General features: G+C 37.7%; 1 protein-coding gene and 1 long non-coding RNA gene across 19 annotated transcripts in view; one reads left to right on the forward strand and one right to left on the reverse strand.

Moving 5' to 3' along the window:
* QKI (QKI, KH domain containing RNA binding) overlaps window positions 1–12,730 on the reverse strand; it is a 160,383-nt gene that overhangs the window by 122,973 nt on the left and 24,680 nt on the right. The window lies entirely within an intron of this gene.
* The window catches only part of LOC308191895, a 32,044-nt gene continuing 19,321 nt past the window's right edge, over window positions 8–12,730 (forward strand). Inside the window, exon 1 of the long non-coding RNA XR_013948362.1 lies at window positions 8–12,516. This is a non-coding gene — a long non-coding RNA (uncharacterized lncRNA). The remainder of the gene's footprint in view (window positions 12,517–12,730) is intronic.

Genomic DNA, 12,730 nt, shown 5'->3' on the forward strand with positions numbered 1-12,730 from the left:
TGTGGGGGGAAAAACGTATATTATGTATTAAATACAGTAACAGTTTATAATCTAGCATGACAATCTTAAGATATGGGAAAAATTAGAAAGACAGTTTATTCTTTTCTTAATGAGCATGACTGTAACAAAAAAATCTATTTTTTATTGCAGCCGCCATCTTAAGTGTTTTATCCATGTCTGTAAATTTGCTGCCTACTCATCCCTGTTTATGAAATTCAGCTATTCAAGTAAAAGTCAACTGCAGCTCCTGAAAACTCTCAAAATTGTTCACAATTTTAGAAGTGTATAAAAATAGTGATTTGTATATTTGTTATTTTAAAGCCTCTAGTAAGAAAAAGGGGGGGGGGGAGAAAGGGGAGGAATGGGCAGAGAAAAATCTTTATCTGACAGTAAAAAAAAATGCAGCTATACAGTAATACTTGCTAGCTCATCTATAGCATCTGGAAACGCAAGAGTGCACGTAAGCAATGAGGCATCCGCCAGTTCAAGGAAGCAGTTACTGAGCACACAGTGTGACAACAAACTAGCAAGTAGAACTACTGGCTGCCCTTGGTATGATGATGAAAAAGTGGAGAACAATGATATCAGAGAGCTGGGCCTATATAAGCAAACAGGTAAGGACATAAAAAAAATCCCATTTCTTCATTACAAAATAATTAAAAACTCCTCAGCGTCACTAGGGAATGTCAGAAACTGATTTCTAAGTACTGTTTCTACCAATTGCACCTGTATTACATACGCCTACAGATGTAGCGAAATACAGTTGAGTGGATATAAACAATATTGTTAAAATAGATAATTTAGCTCAAACTCGGGTTAATTTCACTGAATTTTAACTTAATTTGAGAACACAGTCTTCTCTTATTTAACCAAGTACATTTTACAACCTTAGATTTCATTTCTAGAGCTGTTAAAGTAGAATTTAAATCACTGCTCTAAGAATAAAACAAGGAATAGTTCATAACTAAATCACATTAGTATAAAAATTCGCATTTGGTTTATTCCAATATTACTGAAGAACTACTTTGAAGTGATGGACTACCCAAGTTCCAAACTGAAAGCTAACATTTAAACAGGCATTGCTTCAAAAGCAGTAAAATTTAAAAAAAAGTAAAAAAAAAAAAAAGACATATGAAAGTGAGGGCTGTAAAGTAAAACCAGACATCAATAATTCCATTCTTTTAGTCAAAATTATTACAACTGCTTACAAAATGTTCAGAATTAAAATAAAACTGAAAAGAAAAAGAAATTTTGTTTTAATCTGATCACATGAAGCCACAGAAATGAGAAGGCACTTTAAACTCTAGCAGCAAACAAAAGATTAAAAGAATTTCTGTTTCATAATCAAGTTTTCCTGCCAAATGATTTATAGCTGAGATTCCACCACTTGAGGAGCCAGGAGAGGAGGGGCAGGGGGGCCTGAGAAATGACAAATGAATTTCTCATATGCCGCAGACCTAGCTTTCAACCAAATTATTCTGAATTAATTCTAACAAACGTACTCTGCATATTCAAGAAGAAGTTGTTTCTCCACTGGAAACTGACATACTCAATCATGTACACTGTATAATGATTTGGTGGTTAACACCTGTTTAGAATGGAGAACACAAATTTCATCATCACATAATCATAGCTCAAGGAAAAATCCACAGCTTCTTCTGCACTGACAATTTTGGCAACAGGCACAAAATCCTCAAAACTCCAAGCAGTATTTATACTGGCTTCAGTATATAAAGAAATTCTTTAGCACATCTCTTTGAACAAATATTATTATCTTTTGGCAGACTCAGTTTCCTTTCCATTCTCTTCAGATTTTCCATTAATTTACACTACACTGGAACAGGCTAGGCTGTCTGCCTAAGTTTTGAAGTGTAAGCAGCAACACGGTCGTTTTTATTTATATTTGGCAGCTACAGAGTAGTTGCACTGAATATTGGTTGATGAGAAGCTCCACATGAGCCAGCACTGTGTGCCTGCAGCACAGAAAGCCAACCATACCCTGGGCTACATCAAACGAAGTGTGGCCAGCAGGGCAAGGGAAGTGATTGACCCCTCTGCTCAGCTCTCGAGACCCCACCTGGAGCCCTGGCGTTCAGCTCTGGGGCCACCAGCACGAGATAGACATGGATGTATTAGAACAAATCCAGAGGAGGGCCACGAAGATGATCAAGGTTGGAGCACCTCACCTATGAAGAGGGGCTGAGGACATTGGGATTGTTCAGCCTGGAGAAGAGAAGGCCCTGGGGAGATCTTACTGTAGCCTTCCAGTAGCTAAAGGGGGCCTACAGGAAAGCTGGGGAGGGACTCTTTGTCAGGATGTGTAGGGATAGGACAAGAGATAATGCCTTTAATCTAAAAGAAGGCAGGTTTAGATTAGATATTAGGAGGAAGTTTTTCACTCAGAGGGTGGTGAGGCAGTGGAACAGGCTGCCCAGAGAAGCTGTGGATGCCCCATCCCTGGAGGTGTTCAAGGCCAGGCTGGATGGGGCTTTGGGCAACCCGGTCCGGTGGGAGGTGTCCCTGCCCATGGCAGGGGGTTGGAACTGATGGTCTTCAAGGTCTCTCCCAACCCAAACAATTCTGTGATTTTATTATTCTGTGATTTCATTTTAAATTGTATCATTCATATACAATATAAGCACTAACATTAGATATTCTCATTTGCATAAGAAGAACATGTACTTTAATTTTTCCCATCACAGCTGTGGCAGACAAGATCCAGCCATTCGGAACACACCCAGGCAGTCTGACGAGCTGACCTGAGGACTACCACCAAACTCTGGCTTTTGTGAATCCCAACCCATCTATCATGCCTCATGTGTTACATACAGCTAATACACCTACCAGTGCAGGATTTTCTACTCCACTACAGGACCAGGCACCTGAAATTTTGTTTTCTTTGCATAGCTAGGTTTGTCTTCTTCCCCCACGTTCAAGCCATTGCAAATACTAACAAACACCAGGACAGGGATAGTCAGCTGCATCAATTCAGCGTTGCCACCACAGGCTATGGTTTCCTCTCCTTGACATCTCGTCTTCACTCTTGCCTCAGATACTTTTACTAAGATTTCAGGAAAGATATTCAGGAGCAATAGGTAAAACAACATCAAATGTTTTCCACTTTTTCTTCAACTGCTGATCAGTTCTCTGAACTGCACTTTTGTGAGGCCGTTGTCTGGTAGCCTCCTTTCATTTATCTGGTATTTGGAAGAAACAAAGGACTACTGCTTAAATTATAAGCTCATGCTCACCCATTCTCTCTCATTCTGCTGATTTCCTTCACATCACTGGTTTTCACTATGAACAAAATGCAACCTATTTTCCACCTAACGTGTTAGTCCAGCCTATCACAAGCACTCTCACAAATACCCAGCGCTGGAAGTTATTTAGCTGCCCCACATTGCATGTGGGTTCTTCTAAACTCTGCTGAATCCTTTCACACATCTTTGAGACTTCCCCCTCTTTATGACTAACGGTAGATCTATCGTATACCTGCTTCTTGTTTAATCAAGCCTCTTACCCTAACAGCCTTCGCGCCCATTCTCAAAGTATAGAATTCTGATTATATGATCATCTTCTTCATTAAACCAAACACAAGCTTTACATAGGCTTTTGACTCTCTTGCAACGTTGCCAGTCACTGTAAGCAGTTCTACTGCCCGCTTTACTCCTGTATTTTCAGCACCTCCGACAAGAGTCTGTTGGAAGCACAGGAAGGTTCCACACCACTCATCGGCAGCACGTCAGAAACGCTCCAAGCTCCCCTTTTACCCCTATCTAGTATCAGTTTCACTCTGTTCTGAAATACTTAAAAATCTGAGGACAGGAAGACTACACAAGTAGGAAGGTCACATCCACACAGCACTACTTCTCATTTTTTATCAGTTCAACCACAAATCAAAGAAAAAATAAAAGGAACTCAAGTAAACAGCTTTTTATCTAGATTTCACGTCACTTCCTACACACTACCAAACAGAAATCTCATCTTCCCTTCTCAAAAGCTTCTTTGGCACGTGTCTCATGGCATCGCACTTCAGAAGTTTACATGCAAGGCTTTGGCTTCTCCATGTTTACAATTCTTTACAAATTCTTGCACCAGGGTATCTCACAGGAAGCCAACTGATTCAAAAATAAGGCAGGCTTTATTTTCAAAGTCAATATCTAAGCACAATTCTAACTACTTTATCTCTATCTTAACACCATGGTGGTAATTATGTTCTATAACACTCTAGGGATTTAAGTGAGTTAGTAAGGAGAGATACTTAATTATAACAGCAGATATGGCTAAAAAAAAAAAGCATACAGCAGCTTCACCGTACCTCCAGAAACCGTAAGCTCTACAAATGCAGAACTACGCCTCCCTTTGAAAAGATTTAAGTACCCATCTCTACTGCAAGCAAGACCTCTGATGAAGAATTGCAAAATCCACATTATTAACCTTTAACAACAGTCTTTTTTGTACTTTTAAAGTGACTTGAGTTCAGCAGTAAATGACAGATTTGTCTTGCTCACAGCAGGACAGTGGAGGAATAGGCTCAGAAAAAGACAAACTGGTTTCAATATAATTACGTTGTTCCACCTTAATATGGCATGACATAGTCACCTATGGTGGCAATGACATGTTCTGACCCAGAAAAACATTTTTCCCTATGTCCCTGAAAACTACAAGCAATCTTTTCTCTCTCTCATTTACCAATAGCATTTTTCACTCTCTAATACCTAAGATGTGACCCAAGGCAGGACCCACTGTTTAAACCAACTCTATTTGTCTACAGATGCATACTTGTTGGACTTCATGATACTTAATGACAAACGTTTCTTCCTGCTCTTGAGCACACCAAGGACTGCATTCAGCTGAATGTTTGTCATCACATTAAAAGCCACTGAAAAGTTACTGCTTCTCAGCTGTCAATGATCATTCCCTTTGAGTAAAGGAGACCACACAGGTGTTTCAGACTGTTGCACTGCTAAGTAAAATTGGTTAACTTCAACCACTTAGCAAGCAGATTCCAAGAGAAAAACACTGAAAAGGTTCAGCTTCTTCTCACATCCATTTCTGAGTTTCAAACCACCCTTACCTGCAGTGCCTACAGCCATGGAATTTTCCATTATGAGGACTTCATCTAAATTACAAAGCTTTATATTTTGAAAAAAAATCAGACCTACACTGTTCTTAAATTCCTCACTGGAGTTTAAACTAGAATTTGAAGAACTGAAACAAATATTCTGAGGTTAACAATTCGCTTAGTTTAGCTACAGCCATTTAGACAACTAAATCAATGCAGCTCCCAGCCTACCATCCTTTTTCTAAGTCTAACACAACATAAGCCTTTACTGCACACAGAATTTAACATTTCTGTCATGGAAGAGTCACTTCTGTCATTCTCAATTTTTACAATGCAAAGCAAATGGGTGTGGAACAAACCACTAGCCACAGTCAACAGGAGATCCAGAAGTAATCAAAATATTCACCATCTACTGACTCAAATCACCATACATTCTTGAAGAACCAAAGCTCCACAGACTTGAAGATTCTCAATCATTAGCTATAGTTTCACATAAAACAAGATACGAGCAAATTTTAAGAAGTTAAATCTTTAAAAAGAACAGTGAGAAAAAAAGCTATGTTTATATGGCTAAAAATGTATAAGGTTCTTGGATCTTAGTGATGCGTAGAACGTTCAGTTTCAGGTTTGCATCTGCTCACAGAAATCAAGTTATGCCTAACATATCAATGCCACCAAACTTTGAAGCACAGCATAATTTTGTCGTTAGACAGGAAAATACCGTTCTTACAGCTAATTTGGTTCTTACAGACCACGACACTAAGAACAAAATGCAAACGATGGTTTCAGTATTTCCACAGTAATTTTTGTGAAAGATTAAAAATTCTGAAAGCTACCAGAGAGCACCTCAATAGTTCCCCCAAATTCATGTGCTGATCTGCATTCATTGAGCAGAGAGGTCAGGCTGGGAAAACAACTGATTCACATTCCTTCTCATTCTTTCCTACCAAAAATTAATTATTTTTTAACGTGAAATTCAGATGTGCGCAAAAAGTTAACATTTTTGGAAAGTAGTTTTACTGCACCTAACTGCTGCTGGATCATCAATTCAGAAATTGAAAAGGTATTTAAACAATACATTTTTCCAATTCTTTTTCAATCAGATAGGTCCCCAAAAGTGTTACAAACATTCAAACTTACAGATTAGCTTTTAGGAATATCCAAATTCAGTGAATTTGGATCCAGGGTTTATCATGGCAGACAACCCATTCCATAACGTCCCATTAAAGCTCTACCCATAAAATAGATGCAACTAGATGCCTTTATTTTTGAAACCAATTAACTTTCAATTAGCCCCCTAAAACAAACTGCTTATTTCAAGCAGTATCCAATAATACTGCAAACAAAGCACCTGAAATAGTTTAGCTAAAAACAGAGTATATAACTATCATATTCTGCTCTCACTGAAAATTTTCTAAAGACAGATGGACTTGAAAGTGTTCTGATGGTGCAAACTACAAGATGACAAGCGTGGTAATGTTCTCCACTCCTTTGCTGACACAGCACATAGCAAATGTAAGTACAACTTATTAAGCAAAATTAGAAAAAGAGCCAAAAAAAAGGCGACACTATTCCATTTGCACACTAGGTTCACCAGCACCTCATCTCAGAGGAGCTGAAGAACAACCTGTAAATTCTGGGCATTGCCACTGAGAACATGGCATAGGACAGTCCTGCAGCAGTCTCTCTCTCACACACACACACACATTTGCACTTCAGATTTCAACTCATCCTTTAATGCCTTGTCAAAACTCTAATTTCTTCTCCTTTGTTCCTCTGAGCTCAATCTAACAGTACTTTTTTGATGATTAAACTGTCACTCCAACAGTAAGTGGTCAGCACTTTCAACAATTTGTCAGTAGCCTCAGTATCAAAATTCACTCATTTCTTTTGCTAGAAGAACCTGCAAAACTCTGTTTTGGGCAGCTGTAAGGTTTGCATCAAACTGATTTCAAAAGCAAATAGAGCATGCTCATCTTTTCTCTTTGTATAAATGTCAAAAGAAAGCTTTTAAGTGCTTTATTATGGTGGAACATCACAACTCGTGTTTTCTAATCTAGCAGCTTTAATACGCTTACTTGGCAAAGAAATAGTTGTTTTTATTCATCACAATTTTAACAGTCTTCACTGCTAGCAGTACTGCTGTTTGCTGCTACTGCTGATGTAGCAGAAACAGCAGCACTAGCAAAGAACCAAGTAATTTTTAATGTTGTGCCACATGGACCTGCACCCAACATGCATCATCAGTACAGAGACTAAAATGTTGGCACAAGCATTTACTCTACTCACCCACTGCTATTTATCAGAGAAATGCCTGAGCATTAGGGAAAGAAGATTCTTGCCTTTCTTTCAGAAACTAATACAAAGGAAAACTGAAGATTTAGAGAAACATGATCAAGAAGCACCAAAGCTGAGAAAACAGACGCTTTGCAGAAAACAGTCCACTTCTGACAAACTTTCATACATCAGCAGTTTTGTTTTAGAGCATGATGTTGGACACTGACATAAACTAGAAAATTTAGAACAGTCTTATGCACCTGTTGCCACTTCCTAAAATTTGCATGTATGTTATTCAACACAATACAAACTTTAGAAAATAAAATAAGACAGACCAAATTTAGTCTCCTCCTTTTCTTGGTAAACTCTAAAAGCTATATATTTGAGGTGAAGTCCTCTGTCTCCTCATGTACCACTACTGTGCTCCAAAAAATAAGTATCTTTAACAACATCAAATTTGATTTAAAAGTTCCTAACTGGAGAGTTAAGTGAGCCTTTTGGCAGACCGCCTGCCATCTTCAACTAACATCGTCTATCAGCTGATGCACACTACCCACCCAACCAACGAGTACCTTTGCAGAACTGAAAGATTCTCAAAGATAGAAAATAGTACATCTAAAATAAACTTCTAAGAGTCAGAGAAGTTCAGTCTTTCTTTCAAAAGTCAGCATTAAAAAAAAAAAAATCAGGAAAATGAATCCAGAACACTCATCTTTTTGTTAAGTGTCAGCACTATTAGACCAAGCTTACACAGCACCTCAGAGTACGTGAGCATAGACCATTCTGCCTGTTAGGAAATTTCCTAACAACATGGGTTAGATTAGCATTGTCACCTTCCAAAATTTTTCCACAGGTAAAGTCCATCAGCACAGCACGACCTTTGAAGTGGATCTAGATGATCACATTAATACCAGGCTTAATTATTACAAAACACTACGCTAGTTCCCTTTACAGCAAGTTGCCCAAATAGTTAATTACAAGTAGCGTGGTTATGCATACACCACACTGCCACATTTATTCTGGTTTCCCCCTGCCCCTCCCAGCCATTAGCTGGAATCAAATGTTCACTAACCACAATTATTAACAACTCAGATGCCTCTGATGCAGGAGAATCAGCAGTAACACAATCTACTGATCATGAACAGAAGAAAGGAGCCATCCATACCATGGGATTTAAATAAGTGATATTTGTTGCCATTTAAAAAAAACAGCTAAACAATATCAGCTCAAATGGACATTTCCATGTTCACCAGATAGGTATTTTCTAGACAACAAAAAATCTTTACCCTGGTTTACTGTTTTTGAAATCGCTCTTTGTGAGCAATACAGATTGAAAGGTCTACAATGGAGCTCCTCTTCCCTGAGACTGTCTAACAGAAGACACACTGCCCTTGAAACACTGTTCCACATCCTCTACATTCAAACCTTCCCATTCACAGCAAAACCAATTGCTGACCCATTTCTATAGATATCTTCAGCAAATTAAATAAATTGTATTTATCTTGAGTGACTACGGAATGGGATGCTCTCCAGGATAAAGACCTGTGCTCACTCAGAAAGCATACCAAGCACTTCAGAAAACAAAAGGCTAATCCTCATCGTAACCTGCTCTATGTATCAGCACAGAAATCCCACACACTAACCTATCCCATGAGTATGTGCAAGGAGTACCTGGAAGGCAAGATGCTATTTCACAACCTTAAAAGCTAAACGAACTAATTTAAATTAATTCCTGCTTTAGACCCTTAAAAATAATCAGTTTTGAATCCAGTGGAGAAGAACTAGGATTCTGATGGAGTTACTTAAATGCCAGTTTTGTTTGTACTTGAGCTGAGAGGAAGTCAAGCAATGAAAGCTACTAACAACAGCTATTGGAAAGAACTGGGTAGCAGCACCATTACATTCCTTCCTGCTTTCCAAAGTGCATCCTGACACTGACCGTTTTTCAGAGAACAGAAAGGCCATGTAGGTTATTCTGTTGATCTTTTGGCAACCACTTTCCACAACTACAAAAAAAAAAACCACTCCAATTGCTAATGCATTCTTTGTCTTTTGTATGAAGGGGGTGAGTGTTTTTTTTGTTTGTTTTTTACTTCTCTGACCACCCGAAACCAATCAACTCTTCTAACACTGTAAAGTCACAGGAATCTTCTTGTTTCACCAACTGTTTTATTAAAGCCAAAACTTCCCACATCCTCCACATACAAAGGCAATCCGACGGAACATAAAACACTGTCACTAACAGAAAGAATCGAAGAGTTGCTGGAAAACAAAGATGCAAATCCCATGTTAATTTTTCACAGAACTTTGTCTTCTCCTTGTCATAAAAGGTGATGTTCCACAATATATGCGCATAGTGACCACCTCATACATCAAGAGTTACCTACCTGGTCCATAATTCTTTATCAGCGAGTAAAAAAGCATAGTCAGCATTAGCTAATTAGTCGTGAAGAATTAATTATAATTATGCATTCTTTATAAAAAAAAGTTACACTATACTGCCATTAAGATGCCGATGAAGAGCTTTTATCACCATGGATTTTGGCACTAAGTTTTCGCACCTGTGATAACTAGAAACTGAGACCAATAGTTACTAAATGAGGAACCGACCTAATACTGCGATATATGAAACACCAAGAAGTGAAAAAGCAAATGTCTAATGAGCAAATGACTCAGTTATAAAGTGAACATCTCTAATTCTAACCTGCTACCATATCAAAACAAAGCTTTTCCAGTATTTATAAATGCAATGTCTCTGCATATGCAAAGCGTTATTTCCTAAGAGGCTGCTGACCTGATGGCTTCTATCACTTCAACTGGAATCTGCCCCAATTGCATAGGCCAGACCAGTTCCTCATTCCATTTTTTTTTTTAAACTGGTCACGTACAACAGTAACAATCTCGATTTTTAAACACGCTGCTCCCTATCACATGGTTTTGCCTTGCACTGCCCTATGCTGACATGAAAACGTGGCTCTTAATCATGAGATAAAAAGAAAGGAAAAAATTCTGGTTGACAAGTGCTAACACTGACATCAACAAGTTAGTCATCTACCACATTAAATACATTAACTATTGCACTGCTCTGATATTAAAGACATTATCAAGATACATGATGTAACTTCAAACAAACTTTTGAGAATTGGAAGACTTCCCAGAGTTAGGCAGTACATAAACAAAAATCTCCACTTAATCACAGGGAAGACTTTATTAACTAAATACATAAGCAACAATGCAACTTAAAGAAATTTGATGCCTCAGCTGACCAATCTACAGCTCTAAATCAAGTATTTCCCATCTGTGGTAGAAGATTATATACGCCCAACATATCTTGTACTATTTATTAAGTTAACAAAGCTTAATTTGCAGACATCAACTCTTAGTATAGCAGCAGCCAAGTATTCTTTTGTGACAAACTGAATGGTTCTTGAAAAACTCGATTGGTAAGTCTAAGTTGTTAAAAATTTGGCTTTAGTACGTATAAAAGACTTCAAAGGAGACTGCCATCAAATCAAGTTATAAACCTTGAACAAACAGAAGATCCACAAATTTTGTTTAAACTTAGATTTCAAAACAGCTGACGTGGATGAGGTAACAGAGCTTGTTAGCAAAATCTGAATGGAAGAGGTCACAGATAAATGTTGGAAAGGGAGCAAAAACTGGAAACCAAGTTGGAATTACAATAAGCTAAGTTCATGCAGGAAAAGGCTCCAAAGTTTAGTTCAAGAATATTCCAGTCAGAGACGTTAGTCTCTGCCAGATTTCAGATAATGCTGAAAAATTTGAAGTATCAGAGCAAAAGTCTAAAGCATAACAGAAGTTTACCAAAGTTAGTTTGTTAGTCTAGCACAGTCTGTAGGAGAGAGTACTGAAGAAAACAGAGCAGTGCTAATTTGAGTTTCATATGCAACACTGCACAGAATTTAGCTAAATTGCTGGAAAGGCTCTTCAAGGCACAACCTAAAATAAAGTGACAACAGCTGTGCTAAAAGTAGAACTACATAAAAGGAGGTTGACCAAAGCTGAAAGAAAATGTCATAAAGGATGAAGTAAATAATCTCTAAAAATGAATTAGTGAAAGTGGAATCTCACTCTGAGTAACAATACCATTGTGAAAAAAAAAAACACAATGTCCCCCCCAGTAAAGAACGTTGTTCGAAACTGACAGGAGGAAAACATGAATCAATCGCAAACCAGCCAGGAGACACCAATGACAGCAGCAGAACACAAAGCACCTTAACTGATGTAGCTCTGTGTGGTGTTTTCAAACAGAATGGAAGAATTACATGAACAACTCCATTAAAATGCTCTATACAATTCTGGTATAAAACAATATGGAAGATATGGAAGGGTATTAGCGTAAAAATACATGGAAAAAGAAAAGAGGCTGGCTTGAAAAAAAACACAAATGAACAGGAGAGGATTTCTCATTGCCATACATTGATAGCTGTCACCAGTATGGAAGTTTAAAGAGCAACATCTGCTATAAAATTACACAATTTAAACTGTCCACAGGTTAAGCTTATCAATGAAAAAATACTCTGAATTTGAGAGATGTGATTCTGGAACGACCCACTGTTATGAGTAACGGTGTATGGGAAAAATATACTGAAAATGGTCACGTTCTGGTTTAACAATATATGATGAATAGCTTGGGGAAGGAATTCCTTGCACAGTCTAAATTACACCAAAACAGACAGGTTGCACACCAAGAAGAAAATAATTCTGTATCAAACTGTTGTGACCCACTCTTATCATATGTAAGCTTATGCTACTGAACATCTTTTTATTTTAAGCACCAGTGTTAAAAACGAATCCATTAAAAACACTATGTATGCTAATAGGTAAAGTTTTACCTTACTGCAAATTATAGTTAATTATCCAAGCACAATCAGTGACAGAACTTCATATGAGAAGTATAACAAGTGAAAAATGTTAGTATTATTATGGCAAGACTAAATACTTTAACCAAGATATTAAAAGGATGAGAAAAAGGCTTGTATTTATGCTAGGTAGTATATAAAGAAACTAGTACTACTAAAAAAATGTCACTGAGTTCCCCTATTACAACTGTTGAACATCTTCAATTTCACATTGAAGAAGTGATTAAGATAACCAGTCAGCTTTGAAAAGCTGCTCATTTTTCATCAACCTAAAAGGGGGGGGGAGTGTTTGTGTTCACTGCAAATGCATACACCTGAATAATCTTCTACAAGACAAATATACCTATGTAAACACGGCTCTCCAGGGAACTGAAACCTGTCAACAACCAAACTAAATCTTACATGAACCGAGGCCTAACTTCAAGGTTAAAAAACAAATAAAAATAGGCCAATGTTTGCAATTGTCATTTTTACTAAACCTGAGTATTTTTCCAGACTCAAACAT

Source organism: Anser brachyrhynchus, assembly GCF_964034855.1.
Source record: "Anser brachyrhynchus genome assembly, chromosome: 3".
Lineage (NCBI taxonomy): Eukaryota > Metazoa > Chordata > Aves > Anseriformes > Anatidae > Anser > Anser brachyrhynchus.